Source organism: Mesoplodon mirus, assembly GCF_964341445.2.
Source record: "Mesoplodon mirus genome assembly, chromosome: 7".
Classification (NCBI taxonomy): domain Eukaryota; kingdom Metazoa; phylum Chordata; class Mammalia; order Artiodactyla; family Ziphiidae; genus Mesoplodon; species Mesoplodon mirus.
In genome coordinates this window covers 102954108-102959319 of record NC_138983.1, presented here as the reverse complement: position 1 = coordinate 102959319, position 5212 = coordinate 102954108, and positions in this window count along the sequence as shown.

The following is a 5212-nucleotide window of genomic DNA, read 5'->3' as shown; positions in this document are numbered from 1 at the left end:
TCTTTCATCTTTCTCAGATGAATATTTTGAGTTTGTCTTGGGGCACCTTGTCCGTCATTTCCTGCCAGGGAAATGAGGCATTCTGTAGGTAGTCAGCAGGGCTGTTCTGCTCCCAGACAGAAGGGGCTGATTTGAAAAAGGTGTCATGGGGTGAGGGGAGATAGTTGGCATTTGCATGTCTTCTCCACACGCTCCATCCCCCCAGCCCCGTGCCCATGGGGAGTGCGGGGGGGTTTCTTAAGGATCTGATCCAGGTCAACACTGGGGCCACCGTCTGACCTTGTAGGGACTCAGGTGATGTTTGTAGAAGTAAAGAACACATGAATGAATAAACGCGAGTTTTGACAGGGAAGGACAGGAACAGTAAGGCTGTGGGCTTGTAAATACCCTTTTCCTAGCACGTGGGAGAATCTTCCATTCTTTCAGAAGTGTTCCTTCCACCCCACCCATCTCCCATCTCCACCCCCACCCCCAGAAGTGATGGTCCCCCCCAGCTTACTCTGTTTTCTCCTCCACAACAGAGAGAACTAGAGTTTCGGGTGGGATGGGGGGTACTAACCTCCAAGCTTCTCGTGGCTCAGCTCCATTACCCTCCCACGCCTGACCACCCCCTCCTCAACGCACCGAACCTAGAGCTAAGGTCAGTAGGAAGGATTCTTGAGTCTGCTCCTTCCCCGCTGTAAGACTTGGAGCTACTTCTGTGAACACTGAGCCTGTTTCTCCATCCTCTAGCGGGCAGGTCTGGGAGGGCTCGCAGCGCTGCAGCGGGCTGTAATTGGCCGGGTGCTGCCAGCGCACCTCCCCCTCATCCTCGGGCGCCGCGCACGCCACGCCCCTCCCCAGCTCGGCCGTCAGAATGGCGTTGCCGTGGCGACGTTCGTACAAAGGCCGGGCGGGCGCGCGGGCTGCGGGCCTTCGCCCGGAGACTCCGCGGGAGGGCGGCAGAGCGGAGGTCAGGGCTCTCGGCGGAGGACGAGGCGTGGGCTTCTTCCTCTGGCCAGGTGAGAGCGGCGCGCGAGGAGGCGGCGGGCGGAAACCTGGGCCGGAGGAGGCCAGCCCTGCGAGGTCAAGGGCGTTGGGGTAGGCAGGGGACCCGGCGCCAGCCGAGTCCGAACTCTCTGATTCAGGCTCGGGTCGCCAGGAGCACCCCAGAAAAAGTGCCCCAACACCAGCCGTTCCTTCCTAAGTGCAGCCCCTACCTCGCCCCCCAAGGGAGGCGGCACGGAGCTTTAAGCCTCTCCTGGGCACCAGCTCTTGGATGTCCTGTGGGTATAGCTGGCATTAAGAGAGGAACCCCTGTTTCCCATGATTTATGGAGAACACCCACCCAATGGTCAGACACACACACACACACACACCCGCCCCTTACCTGAACTCCCCTTCTTTAAGGAACTTTGAGGCCACTGTAAACCTCAAAAGAAAGTTTGCTCCTATAGCCCAATTCTGAGCCATCCAAAGTGGTCGGGGGAACGCAGATGACTGAAGCCCTTTTGCTCTTTCCTGTGGATGGTGCTCCATGGCGCTGAGTAAGAACGAATTCACAGAGCTCCACACATTCAAATTACTTTGACAGTGTTTTCATGCAAGGAAGTGATGCACAGGGCAAAATTAAGGTGGAGAAATATTGTCCAATCCAAAAGCTAAAGAGATAGAATTTAGGTTTTCCAAGGAGTCATCTAAGCTAGATACTGACAGGAAAAATGAAAGGTAGTTACTATCAAAGCTTCCTAGCCAGCTGGCTGTACTGACTTGCTTTGAGGTGTCCTTTGTATTTTCATTCACTCAGCAAGTGTTTCCCAAGCACCTACTATGTGTCAGGTTCTGCCCCCCCGCCGCCCCCTGCCCTGGAGAAGGGGTAATGCACAGAACTGGCAGGAACTGCAAAGGGTCTGACATTTGACCCTGTTTGAAAGTTAGTAAGTTAGCCTGCCCAGCTTATAGTTCCTGGCAGAAGACAAGAGACTCCTGGGCCAGAAACAAAGAACTTGATTACTCACAGCACAGCCGACATAACAGGCAGCAGAGCTGCATATGCGCATTGGTTCCTGTTGCCCTGAAAGTCCCTCGGGGTGGTGCAGAGCAGCCAGTGTGGATGCTGTGCGCACAGTGGGTCTGTGTCCCAGGTAAGGAACTCCAAACTCAGGAAACTGCAATCTTTGAAAGGGGCTGCAAGCAAACTTGCCCAACTTTTGCCCCAGAAGGAGCCGTTATCTTTATTAGAAACATTACCTCTATCCTCCCAGGCTGTTTGCCATACAAGCATCCTCGGAAAGTGAGTGCAGGACAAAATCTTTCAATGCCTTTGCTCTGAAGATGGGTACAAACACAAAATACCCATGAAGAATTGCTTCTGAACAAAATGAACACAGTCCTGGTTTTCCAGGAACATATATGTTAGTGAAAGAGAAACCAACAGCAAGCATAACTAAAGAAAGGAACAAGAACATGTCAGAGAATGATAAGTACAAGGAAGGAAACACAGCAGGGGAAAACTAGCAGGGGAATAACATGACTGAGGGTGCCTTTAGCCAGAGTGGTCAGTCAGGTGGTTGCCCCGAGGGGGGACGTCTGAGCAGAGAGAAGACCCCAGCCTTGGGGACGTCTGGGGTGAGAGCTAAAAAACAAATATGCACATGATCCAAGTTTAAGTTTTCGATTAGTGGCGTTTCCTGTGGTTTTCCTGCAGAAGAGACATTTCTTGGAAGTTTCCATTTTAGCTTAATTAGACTTGAATGTGTTGCGTGCTAACATGGTCCTCTGCAATTGAAGATTAATAACTGAAGGCAGCAGAGCATGGTTCTTTGGGAAGAGGAAATGTCTTTTCCCCTGTATACATGACAGCGAACTTAATCAAATGTATTTCTCATTATCTGAAAGCATCAATATTTGTGGGACATCCACAGGCCTCAAAGTTTACAAATATAAACTATGCTGCTTATTTTTATTTCTCTTACCCCCAGGTAGGGTCTCGTCTTCCTTTCAGAGGATAGAATGCTGGTTTCAAGGACTTTCTTTTACTACATGTCCCAAGTGTCAGCAGACAGTGCAATTCCCCCACCCCTACTCTGCCCCACCAGCAGCACTGGAGGTTTGTACACTGGTTACATGCAAAGGCTCAGAGTTGTCACACACTTACTATTGTGTGACCTTAACTTCTCTGAGTCTCAGTTTCCTCATTTGTAAAGCGGGACAATACTGACACCTGCCTCGCAGGGTGGTTCTGAGGATGAAAAGAGGCCATGTGTGTAAAAGGATAGCCCAGTGCCTGGCACTTAGTAGGGATTCAGTGATGGAATGATGATGGAGATGTTGATGGAAAGCAGAGCCAGACCGGAGACCCTCTACGGTCACACCTAGATGATTTTTGTTTTTATCCACAGTCTAACAACTTCACACTTCAGTGACCTTTCAGTTGAAAAGAGACTTTGGGGACTTTCCTGGTGGCTCAGCGGTTAAGAATCCGCCTGCCAATGCAGGGGACACGGGTTCGAGCCCTGGTCCAGGAAGATCCCACATTCCTCGGAGCAACTAAGCCAGTGCACCACAACTACTGAGCCTGCACTCTAGAGCCCGCGAGCCACAACTAGGGCCCTAGTGCCGCAACTACTGAGCCCACGTGCTGCAACTACTGAAGCCTGCACACCTAGAGCCCATGCTCCACAGCAGGAGAAGCCACCGCAGTGAGAAGCCTGCGCACTGTGAGGAAGAGTAGCCTCCGCTCGCCGCAACTAGAGAAAGCCCGCATGCAGCAACGAAGACCCAACAGAGCCAAAAAAAAAAAAAAAGGAAATAAAGAAAAGAGACTATCTTTGACATGGCACTGAGATGGATCAGAATTCAAATATCATGTGAATTATCATCAACATCTTGGAACCAGCTGAAGTCACTGAAATTTTTATGTTTTAAAACACATGTATATATGGGCTTCCCTGGTGGCACAGTGGTTGAGAGTCCGCCTGCCGGTGCAGGGGACACGGGTTCGTGCCCCGGTTTGGGAGGATCCCACATGCCGCGGAGCGGCTGGGCCCATAAGCCATGGCCGCTGAGCCTGTGCATCCGGAGCCTGTGCTCCGCAACGGGAGAGGCCACAACAGTGAGAGGCCCGCGTACCACTAAAAAAATAATAATAATAATAAATAAATAAATATAAAAAAAATAAAAAACATGTATAGGGCTTCCCTGGTGGCGCAGTGGTTGAGAATCTGCCTTCTAATACAGGGGACATGGGTTCGAGCCCTGGTCTGGGAAGATCCCATGTGCTGCGGAGCAACTAGGCCCTTGAGCCACAACTACTGAGCCTGCGCATCTGGAGCCTGTGCTCCACAACATGAGACGCCGTGATAGTGAGAGGCCTGTGCACTGCGATGAAGAGTGGCCCCCACTTGCCACAACTAGAGAAAGCCCTCGCACAGAAACGAAGACCCAGCACAGCCAAAAATAAATAAATAAAATTTAAAACCATGTATAGGATTTACTTTGAAATGCATTAAAATATAAAATGTATAGATGGGTAGATATGTGATACAGCAAATAGAACAAAATGTTGATTGTAGAATCTGGGTGGTGGTTCTATAGAAGTTCACCATCCACTTCTTTCAACTTTTCTGTGTGTTTGACATTTTCATAATAAAATGCCAGCAAAAGATACGTACAGAGTCTTGACCGTACAGCCAAGCTATAATCTTGATATTTTGTCTTTGGAAATCATTTTTTTTTTCAACCTAAATATATGAAGGAATGCGGTGACTTAAAAAGAAAGTATCTTCTAATGCCCATTTCCTCGATGACTGACTCTTCCACACTTTAAGAAGCTCTGTAGAAGTTGGGGTTTCTTGAGTCAAAGTTCAGAAGCCCAAGATTAATAACAGTCACAATCACAGTAGGACAAATGGGTGTTTAGTGTAGCAATCACCATTCTAGATGCTTCACATTTAATCCTCACAAAACTCTTTGAGTATTATTAGCCCCATTTTACAGATGAGGAAACAGAGGCATAGAGAGAGAATAAGTAACTCACTCAGAGTCACAGAGCTAGTAAGTGGTGGGTTAGTAACACTGAGTACTTGATTCTGTCAGATAACTAACCCCAAACTAAGCTTAATGGGAGGTGGAGAGCGGTTATCAGTGGAATTCAGATTTGTTTGGGTTTTTTTTTTTTTTTTGCTATTGCTTGTTTGTGCTCTGAGTTACATAAAGGATGTCCTCTTGTGAT